At 36.4% G+C, this 20,040-nt stretch overlaps 1 pseudogene; it reads right to left on the reverse strand.

Annotated features, from left to right (window-relative positions):
* Nucleotides 1–20,040, reverse strand: part of LOC143040476 (uncharacterized) — an 80,017-nt pseudogene that overhangs the window by 8,111 nt on the left and 51,866 nt on the right.

Below are 20,040 nucleotides of genomic sequence, written 5' to 3' on the forward strand. Positions count from 1 at the left end.
TTAGAAGACACAAGGATAACATCAAATAAGATAATGGAAGATGGAGGAAGAATAGTTATGATGAGCGACTTTAATTGCAAAGAAGTCTGCTGGGAAGAGATGACAGTAAAGGGTGGAGACGATTCATGGGGGAAATGTTCTACTTGAGATGATTATTGACCATACAATGACACAATGGATTCAAGAGAACACTAGATATAGAAATGAAGAACCATCGAGACTAGACCTAATAATCACATCAGAACCTGATATAGAGGAAAAGATTGAATATAAGACACCAATAAGTAAAAGTGACCACATATTGATTGAACTGGAACTAAATAAGGAAAAATACATGAAAAGAAATGAACAATATAGAAAAGGAAGATTGATGTATGAAAAAACAAATTTTGATAAAATAAGAGAATTCTTTCAAAAAGAAAACTGGGAAAGAATATACAAAGAGGAAACAACAGTGGAAGAGAATTGGAATATTTTGACAAAAATTTATAAAAAAGGAGTGGAAAAGTATGTCCCAAGACAAAAACAAGAAAAAGAATATGTAAAGTGCTGGTACAACAAAAGCTGTAGAGTGTTAAAAGACAAAAGAGACCAAGCTTGGACAAAATTGAAGAAAGACAAAAGAACCTGAAAAATGGAAAATATATACTAGTTATAGAAATGAATATGTACAAGTGTGCAGATAAGAAAAGAGAAAATATGAAAAAGATGTCAGAAAAATATAAAGACCAACCAAAACTATTTTACAGATATGTAAACAACAAACTGAAAAACAAACAAGAATTTGAGAAATTATGACAAGGAGGAGTTGAATACACAGAGGAAATAGAAATGGCAGAAATTATGAACAAGCATTTTAAATCAGTGTTTACAAGGGAGAACATACAATCTGGAGAGATCGAATGGGAAGAGAAAGTCCCCCCTATGAAAGAAATAGAAGTAACAAAGAATGAAATAATGAAACACTTGAGTAATCTTGATGTCAGAAAATCGCATGGACCAGATGAAATAGCAAACTGGATCTTGAAAGAATGCAGGAATGAACTGGCAGACAAAATATATAGCATAATAAACAGTTCCTTGAAAGAGGGTAAAGTTCCAAAATATTGGAAAAAAGCAAATATAGTACCTATATGTAAAGGGGGAAATAAAGAGGACCCTACCAACTATAGACCAGTCTCTCTAACAAGTACAATAGCAAAAATTTGTGAAGAATTATCAAAGGTAGATGGGTAAGGTATTTAGAAAAAAATGTGCTAAATCCAAAGCAATTTGGATTCAGACAAAGACAATCATGCGTCACCAATTTAATATGTTTCTATTCAAGCCTAATGGATATAATACAAGAAAGACATGGGCTGATTGTGCATTTCTAGACTTAAAAAAATCTTTTGACAAAGTACCACATAAGAAGTTGCTTAAGAAACTAGAAACTGAAGGAGGAATACAGGGCAAACTGCTTAAATGGATGGAAGACTTTTGCAAGAAAGAAAAATGAGAGTAATGATAAGAGACAAACACTCTAATTGGGATGACGTAATAAGCGGTGTTCCACAAGGAACAGTTCTGGCCCCAATAATGTTTGCTGTATATATTAATATGGATGAAGAAATTGAAAGTTATATGAGCTTCTTTGCAGATGATGCAAAACTGTTAAAAAAGTGAACACTGAAGAAGATTGTGAGTCACTATAGAGTGATCTCTATAAAGTATGGGAATGGAGTAGGAAGTGGGAGATGGAGTTCAATACTAAGAAGTGTTGTATAGTGGAATTTGAAGAAAAAAAAAAAATAGTGGGATCATATAAATTGGGAGAAGGAAGAAAAGAAAGTAGAAAATGAGAAGGACCTGGGAGTCATTATTATGAATAATATGTCACCTGAGAAACATATAAATAAGATTTTTGGAGAAAGTTACAATTTAATAAGAACAATCAGTGGCATTTACATACCTGGATGAAGAAATGGTGAAGAAAATACTAATCACTTTGATAAGACCAAGATTGGAATATGCAGCAACGATGTGGTCACCAAGTACAAAAACATATATAACAAACAAAACTTGAAAAAATACATACATACATATACCAAGGCTTTTTCCCCCTTCCAAGGGAGGTAGCCAAAAAGGGAAAGGCATAAAAACACTCCCACCCATTTCATCCCTAAATACACTCCACACTCCTCCCACCCTCCCTCTCATCTGAGCACCTCCTGGATGACGGGTCATCCCTGCACCCTGCCCACCGCCCTGGGTCAGAAGCAGTGTCGCAAGACACAGCACATCCACAGCAAGGCCACTTCATTTAATCGGCGACCCCCCCCTCTCCGTCCCCCCTTGCATATAAGGAGAGGATGGGGAGAAATCCCTTCGGGCTGCGTCAAAATTTACTCACGCATACTACCCCACCCCCCACCCCCCCGCCCATTCCTCCTCATGCAATCACATCATCATCCATATACAACCATTCTCCACTCACCTCTGTCTTCCGTCCTCTCCCTTCCTTCCTCAACAGACATTCCCCTCTTCCCCAAAGCCCCCTTCACCCCATCCATCCACCTCATCCTAGGACATCCCCTCATGTTCACTCCCTCCACATCTGCCTTCCACACCTCTTTTACTAGTCTTTCTTCACTCATTCTTTCCATGTGTCCAAACCATCCTAATATTCTTTCAGCAACCCTATCTCCCAAATCCTTTTTCACCCCTGTTCTCCTCCTCACCTCCTCATTTCTCACTCTATCCAGCCTAGTAGCCCCCACCATACTTCTCAGACACCTCATCTCAAACACATTCAAACTCCTTCTCTCTTCTTCTCTTATGTTCCACGTTTCTGCCCCATACAGTGCTGTTGGCACAATCACTCCTTCATACTTGGGTGCAAGTGTAGCAGGAAAAGGTGGAGTGAAGGTGGAGGTAGAATGTAGATTGAGAGAAGCGAGTAAATGCCTTGGTGGATTAAAGAGTGTAATGAGGAATAGACATTTGGGAATGGATGCGAAGAGGAGACTGTATGAAGGAGTGATTGTGCCAACAGCACTGAAAAAATACAAAGAGCAATTACAAAATTGGCACCAACACTCGCAAAACTATCATATGAAGAGAGACTAGCAAAACTTGAGCTACAGACATTAGAGCAAAGAAGAGAGGAGATTTGATAACTATTTACAGAATCATGAAAGGCATAGAAACTATTGATAGAGAGGATCTAATAAAATGGGATGATAGAAATACAAGAGGACATGGAAAGAAAATCAAGAAAGACAGCTATAGAAGAGATCTGAAAAAGAACACCTTTCCTCACAGAGCAATAGACATTTGGAACAAGTTAAATGAGAAAGTGGTGTGTGCAAAAACAATACATGAATTTAAAAACAGTTTAAATAAAATGAGATATGAAGACGGGACACCATGAGCATAGCTCCCCTTCCTGTAAAATACCACTAGGTAAAATACATGTATAATTTATCAAGATGGTTGCTGGCCAAGGAGGCTAGTGTCACTACTTGCAATGGTGGTCAAGGTGATGGCAGTTTGAACCCTGCTGGGAACAAGTTGGACCAAGGGCATGGTTTATTAAATTCCACACGACAAAGTCCTCTATATGGGGCACTGTCCTAGCCTCCTGATAGGGGGAGTTCACAAAGTTAGACTGAATCATCAATTATAATTGATCAAATCATATTTTGTTGAAATGAAATACAAAACAGTAACCCTGAAGCCCTGCATATGACAGTTTTGGCAAAAGTTCATGGGAACACTGGTTTCATACTGTTTAGTTGTTATATCATTCACCAGGTAGATAGATGTGGTGTGATTTCTTTACCAAAATTCTATATATTCTTTCATATTTTGTAAATAATAAAATTATTGGTAACCAATCCATGTTCAGCTACATGATGGTTCAAACTTAAATATTAATAAAATACAAATGTCACACCACAAAAAGCTACCTGAAGTGATTATTTTGTTTTAAGTGACTGCATTATAAATATCACATAAAAATTGGTGAAGCCAGCTGCTCAGCACATTTGCTGTAAACTTTAATTTCTGTTAAAACTATGTGAAATGAAGAATGTCTATTTTTTCTGATGTTGAAAACTGTTTCTTGATTTGTGTGACTTTATTTGACAGCTAGAATTGCACATAAAGAAAACAATTACATAAGGAAAAATTACTTTACTAAATTTTAGATTCATTCAATCTGAAATGACCTACAATTCACTTACATGATTTTACCTCTCCAGCATCTTTTTCTATTTGAAAAGGTTCCTCCAGTATTTAAAAGACCATAGGTATTATGTTCCCAGCAATTGCAGTTGGCACATGAGAATCTTTTTGCACTGAAGATTGGCTGATTTTGGCATGTGCACTTAAAAAGGTTGCACACTCCCTGATGTATGATGTTCAGGATTCTGGCATAGAACTCTGTTCCCATCATTTTCATTTCATGTTATATGGGCAGGATATCAGTTTCTGTATCCAGATGTCCAACTGGGGTAGTTCTAGTGCATCCTGTTATTACTCTCAATGATCTATTCTGTTGTGTTTGTAAGTTGTTTGTGTTCATCTTGCTGATTGTTGGGAACCAAGCTGTTGACGGTGGTTCTTATGAATTCCTTAAATATGGTTACTAGTTTCTGTTGTTCAAAGCCAGTGCTTGTAATAGATTTAAGTAGGTTTGCAGGGAAGAACATGGGAAGTGAACCAGTTGGTATGTGTATTTTACCTAGTTGTATTTTGCGGGAAGGGGTGTCCTGCCTTTGTATCTCGCAGTGTGCAGTTTGGTTTTAAACTCATGAATGGTTTTTGCGCACACTATTTCCTTGTCCAGTTTGTTCCAAGTGTCTACCACTCTATGTGGAAAACTGTTTTTCTTCAGATCTCTTCTGTAGCTATGTTTTTTTATTTTCTTTCCATGTCCTCTTGTGCTTCTCCTGTCCCAGTTTAACAAGTCCTCTCTATCAAGTATTTCTGTGCCTTTCATGATTCTGTAGATGGTCAGTAGGTTACCTCTCTTCTTTGCTCCAGAGTTGGTAAATCCAGTTTGGTCGATCTCTCCTCATATGACAAGTTTGCGAGTGCAGGTGCCATTTTTGTTGCTGCTCTCTGGATTCTTTCTATTTTCTTTATATTCTTTTTGGTACTGGGTGACCACAATGTCGCCGCATATTCTAGTCTAGGCCTTATCAGTGTGACCAATATTTTTTTTAACAATTTCTTTGTCCAAATATGTAAATGACACTTTTATTGATCTTAGCAAGTTGTAGGATTCTCGAACAATTTTGTTTATCTGTTTGTCATAGGACAAGCCATTTGAGATAATTACACCTAAATCTTTTTCGGATCTCTCCTTTACTTCCTTGGTTCCAATTTTATTATGTCCTGATATTCTGTTTTTGCTTTTTCCAAACTCCATCATGCTACACTTCTTAATATTGAAGTCCACCTCCCATTTCTGACTCCAGTTCCATACTTTATTCAGGTCTTCCTGCAGTGATTCGCAATCCTCTTCAGTTTTTACTTTCATTAACATTTTGGTGTCAAAGAAGCTCATGTAACATTTCACATCATCATCTATGTCATTCACATAAATAGCAAACATTATTGGAGTTAGTACACATCCTTGCGGTACTCCACTGGTCACCTCTTTCCAATCTGAATATTTTTCTCTGAGCACTACTCTCATCTTTCTACCAATCAGGAAGTCCTCCATCCATTTTAGTAGGTTCCCTTGTATCCCTCCTATATGTTCGAGTTTTTTAAATAATTTTTGTGTGGTACTTTGTCAAAAGCTTTTTGTAAGTCCAGGAAGGCACAGTCAGCCCATTCATTCCTTTCTTGCACTATGTATTAATCTTGAGTAGAAACATATAAGTTTGTGGTACATGATCTTCCTTGTCTGAACCCAAATTGTCTTGAGTTTATTATATTGTTGTCTTCCAGGTGTTTTAACCATCTATTCTTGATTATTTTCTCACAAATTTTGGCTATAGTGCTTGTTAGTGAGACTGACCTATAGTTAGTTGGTTCTTCCTTGTTTCCTCCTTTATATATTGGTACAATGTTAGCAATTGTCCAGTCTTATGGTATTTTTCCTTCTTTGAGTGAGCAATTTATTATGTTATGTATTTTGTCCATTAGTTCTTCTTTGCATTCTTTTAGAATCCAATTTGAAATTCCATCTGGGCCATGTGATTTCCTAACGTCAAGGTTTGATAGGTGTTCTAATATTTCTTTTTGTGCCATTGTTATGTCGATCATGGGGGGAGATCGTCTTTCATTACCTTTGTTCCAATATTGTGTTTTCTCTCTAGTGAAGACAGAATTAAAGTGATTTTTCATGATTTCGGCCATTTCTAAATCTTCTGTGTATTCTATATTTCCTTGGCGTAGTTTCACCATTTCTTGCTTAAGTTTACCATTCACATATCAATAGAATAGTTTGGATTGCTCTTTGCATTTATCTATAATATCTTTTTCATGGTTTCTTTTTCCTCTCTTCTCACTTTAACACACTCATTTCTATAGTTTATAGACTTGCCATTTTCCAGGTTTTTTTTTCTTTTTTTTCCACCTTTTCCAAGCTCTGTCCCTTCTGTCTTTTGCCTCACTGCATCTTTTGTTGAACCAGCATTTAATGTACACTCTCTCTTACTTCTGTCCTGGTACGTGCTTATTTACCCCCTTCATTGTAATTATCCATCAAGATATTCCATTTCTCTTCCATTTTTGTCTCTTCCATGTAAAATTTTTCCCAGTTTGCATTCTGGAAGAATTTCTTTAGTTTTGCAAAGTCTGTTTTGTTGTATATCAATTTTCCTTTCCTATGGTTTTCATTTCTCTCCATGTATATTTCTTCCTTTAGTTCAGTTTCAATGAGTATATGGTCACTCTTTCCAATTGGTGTCTTGTATTGGATTCTATCCACAATTTCAGATTCTGTTGTAAAAATTAAATCTAGTTTCGAAAGCTCTTCATTGTTTCTGTATCTGGTGTTTTCACTAATCCACTGAGTCATTGTGTATTCCATGGTCATATATCTTGTAGTACATTACCCCACAAGTCGTCTCCTCCTTGCACTGTCATGTTTTCCCATCAAATTTCTTTGCAATTGAAGTCCTCCATAATTACCAGATTACCCCTGCCCATTAGTATCTCGTTTAATGATTGCCTTGTATCTTCTAACATTTTCGTATGCTCGTTCTCCTTCCAAGTGTTCATTTTTGGGGGCACATAAGTCACCACAAACTTTCTACTTTTCATATTCTTGTCTTCGACTTTTATCATGATCAGGTCTACATTACCTTTGCCCTCTGCTATTTTTGTCACAATCAAGTTTTTCTTGTCTCTGTTTTTAATCCAGTAATTATATAGTCCATTTCCAACATCGATGGATGGTATTATGCCCCTTAGTTTAGTCTCCACAATTCCCATTATGTCTGGCTTTTCTTCTAGCAGGTAATTAAGTTCGTTCAGTCCTGAAATTATTCCGTCGATGTTTGTATAGGCCACTTTCAATTTTCTTCTCTCCATTTTTTTTTTTTTTTTTTTGGTTCGCCCATTCTGATGTACCATTTCCTCAATCTCATGTCGATTACTCTCCAATGGAATTCCTTGCTTTCTGTCTCCGTTCTTTTTGCGTTTTTTTCCTTTGCTTAATCTCTTAGTGTCTTTTCTTTTTCTAATTCCTCAGTACTCATTTCCCTTTTTATCCATATTTTATTGTATTTTTCACTCCTTGCCAAGTTACCTACTTTTTCAAATATGTCTTCTACTGCCATTTGTGATCTTAGTTTTATCTTTAGGGGTAGATTTCTATCCTTAGAATAGCGACCTATCCTATATGTTTCTTCAAAGTCTTTACCTGCATCTTGCACTTCCTCACGAACTTCTTTCAAGATTTCTATTGCCGTCTCTCTTTCTTTTTCTCTCATGAATCTAGTTTTCCTTCCATTTCTTAGTCTTTTGGATACTTTCCTCACCTAAGTTCTCTTGGATTTTTTCAGTTATTTCCTGTATTTTGTTATTTACCACTGTTTTTAAGTTTTCGCTATTGGTAGTACTGTATCATTAATTCTCTTCTTTTCATTATCACTCTTCAGCTTTCTTATTTCCTTTTTCAATTCCATAATGTCGTTTCTCAGGTCCAAGTTAGTTTTCCTCAGGTCGGAGATATCAATGTTCGCTCACACTAGGCAGTCCATTAATCCAAATATTTCGTTTCTTAATTCCATAATTTCATTCTCCCACCGTATCCTATTCTTGCTCATTTCCCTATCTATCTCTACGATACAACTTAAACTCCTGCTTTCATACTTACTAAATCCAGAAAAAGCATCTTTGTGATACTCCCTCGTGGTGGTTGGTGTGATGAAATATTTGTTTACATTGGGGTTCATTACGTCGTTACCAGATAGATGGCTCTGCTTCGCAATTTCCTTTTGAGTTGGACTTTTCGTTATTTTCCTTCATTTTTGCGAATTATTCCTTAATACAATTAACTAGCACTATGGAGATACCATTACGGACACTCATGATTTCTCTCCTCCCCTACGATACAAACCAGGTTTCCTTTTTTGTTGTTTATCCTCTTCTTTGGGGCCCAGCAATGATGAAGATGTTCGCGGTTCCGTGGTCGGCGTGTATAGGACAATATTTGTGGCTGAGCTTGAGAAAAGACAAACAGTGACTGAGTTTGAAGGGTATGTGGGAAAAGACAGTTACAGTGCTCAACAAGGAAGTACAAACGGTTAGTGAGAATGAGTGATGAGGAGAATGAATGAGTCATAAATCAATAAACAAAAGCTCACTTCGTACCTCTAATACTTTGATGGGTGGCCTTTACGTGCAATGACGTAGCTGTGGATGTACTATGTCTTGCTGCACTGCATTTGACCCAGGGCAGTTGGCAGATGCAGGGATGACCTGTCATCCATGAGGAACTGAGATGGGAGGGGTGGAGGGGGTGGTGGAAGGGAATGAAATGGATGGGAATAGATACGTACCTCTAACTTGGCTACTTCCCTTATACGGGGTAAAAAGCTCTCAGTATATAGATATAGATAGACTAACATGTTTATTATGACTAACAGTTTATGGATTAATGTGGTGGATATCTAATTTGAGCCATATCTGAAATTATGAGAAGAAACACCATGTCTAGTGGAGCCTTTATGAGTATAATGATTTGCTTTCTATAGCTTTATCAACTACTTGATAAAGCTCCAGCAAGTGAAAAATAGTACTAATAAAGGGTTCAACCTCACATGCTGTTTCTTTTGATATACTTGTTGGCAACTACCAATTACATACATATCTGAAATTATACAATGTTTATTGTTATAGTAACAATAGATAAACTAACCTGTTTGAAAAGTATGTGCCTCTTCCAAAGGCATTGCCATTACTTGTTCCATGCAACCTCCAGTCAAAATTTTCCATGCAAATAGCTTGTACACATTCTGGTTTGGTCCCATGAAATAGTTGCTGCATATTAATCTCTTCTCTGCTATATTTCAAAGACAGTTCTTTCTTCTTATTGATAAATGCTTTATACAGAAAAGGACTCTGGACTCGTTCAATGGACACCACTTCTGCAGTTGGCAGGGTTAGTTTAAACATCTTCAAAACACTCATGCCTTCCTCTGAATTTGTCACAAGCACTATCTTGTACTTCTCAGTATCTGACATTTTTTCCCAGTTGGTTGGAATATCCTTGTCAACACTACCTTTCCCTCCAAGGTTTCTTTGAATTAAGGGTCTACGCCTAATGGGTCTCTCTATTTTTGTTTGTAGGTTTCTTTGAATCATCTTTTTAAAATCAATTTCATACTCAAATTTCTCAGTCTTGAATTGGATTGTTTGGTTACAATCTTTAAGATATGTTCTCTCTATGTCATCTGATGTTATGTTACTCACTAGGGCTGTTTTTCCATTTAAGTTAACATCTCCATACTTAATCCATTTTTGATCATAAAAGAACCACTGGAAAAATACCACATTCCCAATTTTTGAAAATGAAGTAATTCTCCGTATATCAAACTTCTCATTTGAAGCTTTTTGCATAGTCATCTCTTGGAAATCAACCTTAATGACAGGAGTGCCAAGCAAAGCCATTAATTCCTTGGTTTCTCTGTTGGCCTTATTTGGGTCTGGAGGTGGAAGGGTAACTCCATCCTGATTGACATCTCTGTATGCATCTTCAAGAATTTTGCCTTGAAAAGCACGAAAATTGCACCAGGAATTAATCTGTACTTGCCACTGCACAGGACTCCTTGAATGAAGACGTAGACACCCTTTCTTTTCATTGCAACACTTACCAACAAGAGAATACGTGCATATTTCTGGAATAGGTACATCTCCACAAAGGTCGTAAGAGTACAGTGTTTTGATATTACTATTCTTATCATTGCCCTGTTCTCTTCTCTTTTGACTCTTGTCAGGAATAAAGTTTGGGGTTTTCTCTTCAGCTTTACTTCTCCTTTTCTCTCTTTGGACTTTCTTTGAATTTTCATTCTCATCTTCACTAATGTCATCACTTGACTCCAAACTTTCACGAGCTGTTTTTGTTCTATTCTTTGACTTTGCTGGTTTCTTCAGTTTCTTTGGGGTTGGTGGTGGTCCTGGGTTAAGTTTTCGAAAGATGTCCAAGGGTGCTTCATTTGTTGATATTCCATACTTGTTCAATAATTTCACACAATGTCGAGCAAATATATCATGTTCCAAGAGGCAAGTTGCTTTACAAAGTTGATTACTGTAAACATATGCATGACATATATGAAGGGCACTACATTCCATGTCAAGCTTAAGGCAACCTGCTCCATTGTAAGATTCACAGATTCTAGGAGCAAAGGAACCTTCAACACTTTTCTTAGCTAATTCCTGAAGGATTAAACTGTCATTTATCTTGTGAAGGTGAAACTTTTTCAGTACTTTCATATTATGATTAGTCTTCCAGTTATGTCCATAGTTGCATGCTACCCCTCTTTTACATGTACCAAGGGCAAAAACCTTACACATATGCAAATGAAAGCAATCTTTTGGACTTTTACAACTACTCTGAGCAAACTGCTCACAAACCAAAAGCTTGGGTCTAAGTTCAATCTGAGTGTCACTGTTAGCCTCATTTTTTATCAAACCAAAAATATCTGGATGTTTATTAACTAGCTGTACAACTGCCTTTGAAGAGTGCTCCACAAGTCGACCCAATATTGTTGAGGTACTCCGGTAGCCATTCATCTGAATTAATGTCTTCACAAGGGTCTTAACATTAAGCTGGCTCTGACTTGGTTTGCTTTCATGTGTACCTTTTAATGATGTATATGACTGAGCCCCTCTCTTTACCAGTACATGACCTGGATTTTCAGTATAGGGTTGAAGTTCAGGGTAACGAGGCCTTGATGATAATACTGGCCCTGAGTAATATGCAGGAGGGTTTAAATACTGTCTGTTATCAGTGGCAAGGTGCCCTATTCTGGCATCCTCTTCATCATAAGGAGGAGATGGAGGATAAATCTGATCCACATCCCTTAGTATATGTGGTCTCTCACTAGCCTCTGGTCTAGTGCTACTTCTTCCATTCTCCACAACAAGACTGCTGAGTGACTGACTCCCCCGTTGCTGTAAGGGAGGTGAAGTTAGAATTAGTTATATATAATGTATACACATACACACTATACAAGAATTTAAGAACAAACTAGATGCTGCGAGATACAAAGACGGGTCACTACGAGTATAGCTCCCTTTCCCGTATCATACAACTAGATAAATATATATGTATGAGGCGTCCTGAAAAGAAAGGGATAAATACTACAACTCCTTGGTATGGAAATATGGTTTGTAGAGTGTTTGATGTTAAGAGGCAAAATTACTTACACATGACACCAGGCAGAGATGAACAAGTAAAAGGTGCAGATATACAGATGTTAATGGAAGTAGAGGTGCTAAGAAAATGGAAAAGATATATGAAAGATGAGGAAAAAGGAGTTTTCAAAATGATGAGTACAGGTAAGGCATCTGGGTTGGATGGGTGTCATGCAGAGTGTCTGAGGAAGGGAGGTACAGTAATAGTGAACTGGCTGGTGAGATTTAATGTGTCAGGGAGGGGAGAGTGCTGGAGGACTGCCTGTATAGTTCCACTTTACAAAGGAAAAGGGGACAAATGGGTTTGTAGTAGTTTTAGAGGGATCAGATTGTTGAATGTAGTTGGGAAAGTTTATGGGGGGCTTTAATTGAGAGGATTAGGAAAGGAATAAAGGGAGTAATTGGTGAGGAGCAGTGTGGTCTTAGGAAAGGTAGAGGTTGTGTGGATCAGATTTTTGTGGTAGGGCAGATTTGTGAGAAGGCTCTGGCAAAATGTAAGGATGTTTTATGTACCTTTAAGGATTTGGAGAAGGCTTATGACAGGGTAGACAGAAATGCACTGTGGGAGGTATTGCAGATATATGGGATTGGGGGAAAGCTGTTAAGGGCAGTCAAGAGTTTTTATGAGAGTAGTAGAGCCTGTGTTAGAATTGGAAATGGAGAGAGCAAGTACGGTGGGACAGCATCAAGGCTGTCATTGTCATGGGTATTCAATGTGTATGTTGATGGGGTGGTATGAGAGGTAAATGTGAGAGTAATGGGATTGGTGATCATGGAGAAAAGTGGGAGATGAGCCAGTTGTTTTTTTCAGAGGACACTGCTGCTGTGGCAGGGTCAGAGGGGGGATTAAGGCAATGATGGAGCTTGGGAAGGTATGCAAAAAGAGAAAGTTAAAGGTAAATGTGGATAAAAGATAATGAGATGTATAAGGGAAGAGGATGGCAGCAAACTGGGAGTAAGCCTTAAAGGAGAGGCAGGGGGAAGTGGATAGTAGTATTTGGGGTCACATGTGGCAAGAAATGGAGGAGTGAAGGTAGAGGGAAATTGTAGATTGAGAGAGGCAAGTAAATGCCTTGGGGGATAAAAAAGTGTCATGAGAAATAGACATCTGGGAATGCAAAAAAGATATTATATGAAGGGGTGATTGTAAGGGGGAAAAAGCCTTTGGTATATGTATGTATGATTGTGACAACAACACTTTGTGGGGTGGAGACTTGGAATTTACAATAAGAGAGAGGCTTAAATGTGTTTGAAATGAAATGCCTGAGAAGTATGGTACAGGTTACAAGGTTGGAGTGAGAAACGAGATGAGGAAGAGAGCGGGGGTGTAAAAAGATGATGGCAAATAGGGCTGATGAAAGAGTGCTGGGATGGTTTGGACAGGAAAGAATGAGTGAAGAAAGGTTAGTAAAAGAGCTGTGGAAAGCAGAGGTGGATGGAGTGAACTTAAGGGGACATTTGAGGATGAGATGGATGGATGGATGGGATGAAAGGGGCTTTAAGCAAGAGTTGTCTGTTGAACAAGGAAAGAAGGCAGGGGATGGGGTGAGTGGAGAATGGCTGTGTAGAGATGATACTTTGATTCAAGGAAAGGAATGGGGTGGGGGGGGGGGGAGTGTGGATGATCTTTTGACACAGTCCAAAGAGATTTCACTCTGTCTTCTTTATTTTCCACATGAGGGGATGGAGGGGGGGGGGGTGTCACTAATTAAATGAAGTGATGGATGTGCTATCTTACTGTACTGCTTCTGACCCAGAGCAGTGGGCAGGAAACAGGGATGACCCTTCACCCATGAGGAGCTAAGATGAGAGATAAACAAGGGTGGAAGATGGGAGTGGAATGGGTTGGAGTTGGCTACCTCCCATATATGGAGGAAGAAACCCCTTGGTGTGTGTGTGTATTTACCTAGTTGTATTTACCTGGTTGTATTTTACGGGAAGGGGAGCTATGCTCATGGTGTCCCGTCTTTATATCTCATTTTATGTAAACTATTTTTAAATTCATGTATTGTTTTTGCACCCACTACTTTCTCATCTAACTTGTTCCAAATGTCTATTACTCAGTGAGGAAAGCTATTCTTTTTCAGATCTCTTCTATAGCTGTCTTTCTTGATTTTCTTTCCGTGTCCTCTTGTATTTCTTTCATCCCATTTTATTAGATCCTATCAATAATTTCTATGCCTTTCATGATTCTGTAAATAGTTACCAAATCTCCTCTCTCTCTTCTTTGCTCTAGTGTCTGTAGTTCAAGTTTTGCTAGTCTCTCTTCATATGATAGTTTTGAGAGTGTTGGTGCCAATTTTGTGATTGCTCTTTGTATTCTTTCAAGTTTTGTTATACATTTTTTGTATTTGGTGTCCACATCATTACTGTATATTCCAATCTTGGTCTTATCAATGAGATTAATATTTTCTTCACCATTTCATCCAGGTATGTAAATGCCACTCTGATTGTTCTTATTAAATTATAAGTTTCTCCAAAAATCTTGTTTATATGTTTCTCAGGTGACATATTATTCATAATAATGACTCCCAGGTCCTTCTCATTTTCAACTTTTTTTTATTCCTTCTTCTCCCAATTTATATGATCCTTCTGTTCTTTTTTTGCTTTTTCCAAATTCCATTATATTACACTTTTTGGTATTGAACTCCATCTCCCACTTCTTACTCCATTCCCATACTTTATTGAGATCACTCTGTAGTGACTCACAATCTTCTTCCGTGTTCACTTTTCATTTTAACAGTTTTGCGTCATCTGCAAAGAAGCTCATGTAACTTTCAATTTCTTTATCCATATATATAGCAAACATTATTGGGGCCAGAACTGTTCCTTGGGGAACACCGCTTATTACTTCATCCCAGTTAGTGTTTGTCTCTTATCACTACTCTCATTTTTCTTTCATGCAATAAGTCTTCCATCCATTTAAGCAGTTTGCCCTGTATTCCTCTTTCAGTTTCTAATTTCTTAAGTAACTTTTTATGTGGTACTTTGTCAAAAGCTTTTTTTAGGTCTAGAAATGCACAATCAGCCCATCCATCTCTTTCTTGTATTACATCCATTAGGCTTGAATAGAAACATATCAAATTGGTGACACATGATCATCCTTGTCTGAATCCAAATTGCCTTGGATTTAGTACGTTGTTTTTTTCTAAATACTTTACCCATCTACTTTTGATAATTCTTTCACAGATTTTTGCTTTTGTACTTGTTAGAGAGACTGGTCTATAGTTGGTAGGGTCCTCTTTATTTCCTCCTTTGTATATAGGTGCTATATTTGATCTTTTCCAATCTTTTGGAACTTTTCCTTCTTTCAAGGAACTGTTTATTATGCTATGTATTTTGTCTGCCAGTTCATTCCTGCATTCTTTCAAAATCCAGTTTGCTATTTCATCTGGTCCATGCGATTTTCTGACATCAAGATTACTCAAGTGTTTCATTATTTCATTCTTTGTTACTTCTATTTCTTTCATAGGGGGGACTTTCTTTTCCCATTCGATCTCTCCAGGTTGTATGTTCTCTCTTGTAAACACTGATTTAAAATGCTTGTTCATAATTTCTGCCATTTCTATTTCCTCTGTGTATTCAACTCCTCCTTGTCATAATTTCTCTAATTCTTGTTTGTTTTTCAGTTGTTTACAAATCTGTAGAATAGTTTTGGTTGATCTTTACATTTTTCTATGACATCTTTTTCATATTTTCTTTTTTCGTCTCTGCACACTTGTACATATTCATTTCTATAACTAGTATATATTTTCCATTTTTCAGGTCTTTTGTTTTTCTTCCATTTGGTCCAAGCTTGATCTCTTTTGTCTTTTAACTCCTTACAATTTTTGTTGTACCAGCATTTTACATATTCTTTTTCTTGTTTTTGTCTTGGGACATACTTTTCCACTCCTTTTTTATACATTTTTTGTCAAAATATTCCATTTCTCTTCTACTGTTGTATCTTCTTTGTGTATTCTTTCCCAGTTTTCATTTTGAAAGAATTCTCTTATTTTATTAAAAAAAAAAAAATTCATACATCAATTTTCCTTTTCTATATTGTTCATTTCTTTTCATGTATTTTTCCTCATTTAGTTCTAGTTCTATCAATATGTGGTCACTTTTACTTATTGGTGCCTGGTATTCTATCTTTTCCACTATTTCAGGTTCTGATGTGATTATTAAGTCTAGTCTCGATGGTTCTTCTTCATTTCTATACCTAGTGTTCTCTTGAATCCATTGTGTCATTGTGTGGTCAATAATCATCTCAAGTAGAACATTTCCCCATGAATCTTCTCCACCCTTTACTGTCATCTCTTCCCAGCAGACTTCTTTGCAATTAAAGTCGCCCATAACTATTCTTCCTCCATCTTCCATTATCTTGTTTAATGTTATTCTTGTGTCTTCTAACATACTTTTATGTTCACTCTCTTCCCACGAGGCTGTTTCTGGGGGTACATAGTTTATTACAAACTTTCTGCTCTTCTTATCTCTGTCTTCTACTTCTATCATAATCATCTCTACTCTTTTCTTTCCATATGTGATGCTCTTCACATTTATATCCTTCTTAGTCAGGAACATAACTCCACCCCCTTGTTTTGTCTCTCTGTTTCTAATCCAATAATTATATGCATTGTGTCCTATGCTGTTGGGTGGTAGTGGACCTTTTAATTTTGTCTCTACAATTCCAATTATGTTCGGTTCTTTTTCCTTCAGATACTCGTTCACTTCATTCAGTCCTGTTATTAATCCATCTATATTTGTGTAGGGCACTCTTAACTTTCTGTTATTTCCATTGTATTTTCTGTTTCTTTTTTGTTTCTCTCTGTTATGGTCCATTTCCTCACTTTCATGTTCACTATCCAATAGAATTCTTCTTTTTCTGACTCTGTTCTGTTCTCGTTTTTTTCTTTAGCTTCTTGCCTTTTCATTTCTTCTTCCTCTCTTTCCTCTTTATTCATTTCTCTTTTTATCCATACCTTTTTATATTCACTTGTTGCTAGTTTCCCTGTTTTTGCTAAGATATTCTCTGCTGTTGTTTGTGACCTTAATTTAATCTTAATTGGTCTGGTCTTATCTGTACTATATTTTCCGAGTCTAAACATCTCTTCAATTTGTTTCATGATTTCAGGTTCATCTTCCTGAACTAATTCTAGTTAACAGTTAACTTTTTATTTTTCCTCTTTAATTCTTGTGGTTCTATTTTGGTTAAATTTCTCTTCCATTCCTAATATAATAATACATTTCTTTTTGTCTGCTAAGTCTCTTACTATATTCTCCTTCTATCTCATCACTTTAATAACTGAGTCTTCAGTTTCTTTCATTTGTTGCTTAATTATGTCAGTAAATGCAACTTTACTGTTTTCTTGGATTTTTTTCAGCCCTGTGCTTCCTTTGCTATGGCCTCTTTATTGTCTTTATTATTCCTCTTTAGTTCCTCATTATCTTCTTTAACTTCTATTAACTGTCTTTTTAATTCTTCTATTTCTAAAGTTAAGTTTTTGTTCGTCTTCTCTAGTTCTTCCAATCTTTCAACTCTGCGCAATCTTGGCTACGTTACCTAACCTATTTTCCCAATGCTCAGTCATTCTATCAAGTTTTTCCTCTAGTCTTGCTAATCAGGGGAGGTTGGTATTCCCCCCACCCTCTTTAAATCCTTGGAAACTATTATCATCACCTTCTACTGTGCTGCTCTTATCTATATTTTTAATCTTTACATTTTTGTTGATCCCGTCATCACCGAAATCGTCATCATCGGTCCATCTTTTGTTTTACAAGACACCTGGCCTCCTGGACCATGTCCCCCTCTTCCTCATTTCCTTCCATTTCCCTCCCCTTCTCCTTTTTTATCACTTTCCCACTATACCACAAGCTTTCCCCTTCTCTATAAATACAATAAGGTATCTTCCTTGACGCTGAGATCCACGTAGATTTTCCTTTTTCTTCGGAATTCCAATTCTCGTCGTCCATCCGACGAAAGTGTGTGTGTATATATGTATATATATATATATATATATATATATATATATATATATATGTATATATATATATATATATATATATATATATATATAATATATATAATATAATATAATATATATATATATATATATACGTAGTAACATCGGGTATGGTTGGAGAGGTCATGGACAAAATGGAAAGAAGGCACCACACATTGTACTATGTCCCTTATGGTAGGATTTATCACAGTATGCCACTCATAGTATCATGCCTACTTGGGTAATTCAAGAACAAATGTATCTAGCAGCAGGTAGATAAGAGGAGTACACTGGATTGGATGTCCAAGTTCAGCACCTTTGTCTTTACATGGAGGGCCTCCAAAACTGCGAGTTGTTTGGAGTCACTCACTTCCTGAATGGTAATATTCCTTACCAGGTGTTCACTATTTTAACTCCAAGATATTTTCCAGTCTCTTGAAGGAAAGAATGAAGATATCCAGAAAATATCATGCATACAGTTTTGAAAGTCCAATTGTTTGTTGAATTCTGACACTACATTTTTTATTCCCCCCCCCCTAAGAGTTACCTTATTCTTTGAATTATATTTTTCCTCTCTGATTGTTTACACTATGGGTGGAGGGATAAAATATTTTTGAACAAGCAAATGTTCCTAAGTGTTCCTAAGTTTGCCATCATCTACATCTTTCAAAACTTCTCTCCTAATTCAAGGTAAGTACAGAGTTGTCTCTTCTCTAGTGAAAATGCCTCCACAACAATATATGATAAATGGAGATGTCTGAAATTACTATCTAAGATACATATAAGATGATCCCTCTGTAACTCACCCTTCTGTTGTCCTTTCCTCTCCTACGTTGCATCTTGTAATAAGTCCCTGCAAGAAGAATGACTATGTAAATATGTAATCAATCTTTACACATGCCTAAAGGTGTATCTACCTAGTTGTATTATATAGTAAGGGGAACTATGCTCATTGTGACCTGTCTTTATATCTTGTAACATCTAGTTTGTTCTTACATTCTTGTATGGTGTTTTCACACACTACTGTTTTGTCCAGTTTGTTCCAGACATCCACCACTCTGTGTGGAAAACTTTTTTTTTTTTCAGACCTCTTCTATAACTACCCTTTTTGAGTTTCTTTTCATGCCCCCTTGACCTTGTTTGTCTTTCATCCCTCTTTAATAAGACTTCTCAGTCAAGGACTTCTATGCCTTTCATTATTCTGTAAATGACCAATAGGTCGCCTCTTTCTCTTCTTTGTTCCAGGGTTGGCAGTTCCAGTTTAGACAATCTTTGTTCGTATGTCAATTTTGAAAATGTTGGGGCCATCTTTGTCATTGCTCTTTGGATTCATTCTATTTTCCTTGTACAATACTTTTTGTACTTTGTAGTGTTGCAGCATACTCAAAACTTGTTATTATCAGTGTGGCTATTGTTTTATTTTACCATTACCTCATCCAGTCAATTAACAACCACTTTTATTGATCTTAGTAAATTAAAGGTTTCTCCAACTATTTTGTTTATATGGTTGTCTGGGGTGTCTTTGGTGATAATTACTTCTAGCTCCTTTTTTAACTAACTTTCTTTACTGCCTTTCCACCAATTTTATATTGTCCTTATATATATACTATATATATATATATATATATATATATATATATATATATATATATATATATATATATTTATATATATATATATATATATATATATATATATATATATATATATATATATTAACAAATTCCATTATTTATACTACATTTCTTAATGTTGAAGTTTACTTCCCACTTTTGACCCCATTCCCAGACTATAGGGATTCAGTCTTTTTCTTTACTTACTTTTTTTAATAGTTTTGCATCATCTCCAAAGAAGTTCATGTAACATTCTACACTTTCATCCATGTTATTTATATATATAGCAAACATTATCAGAGCCAGTACTGAACCCTGTGGGACTCCATTTATCATTTCTTCCCAGGTCGAGTTTCTATATCTGAGCACCACTCTCATTTTTCTCTCAAGCAAGAAATCTTTCCTTCATTTGTCATTTTTTTGTGTACACCTCCAGTTGTTTTGAGTTTTCTTAATAGTTTTTTGTGTGGTACTTTATCAAACTCTTTTTGTAAATCCAGAAAAGCACAGTCTGTTCGACCATCCCTTTATTGCATTATATCTATTAATCTTGAAGAAAAACAAATAAAAGTTGGGGCACATGA

The sequence above is a fragment of the Oratosquilla oratoria genome, chromosome 28 (genome assembly GCF_046742065.1).
Source record: "Oratosquilla oratoria isolate Oo_2021 chromosome 28, ASM4674206v1, whole genome shotgun sequence".
Lineage (NCBI taxonomy): Eukaryota > Metazoa > Arthropoda > Malacostraca > Stomatopoda > Squillidae > Oratosquilla > Oratosquilla oratoria.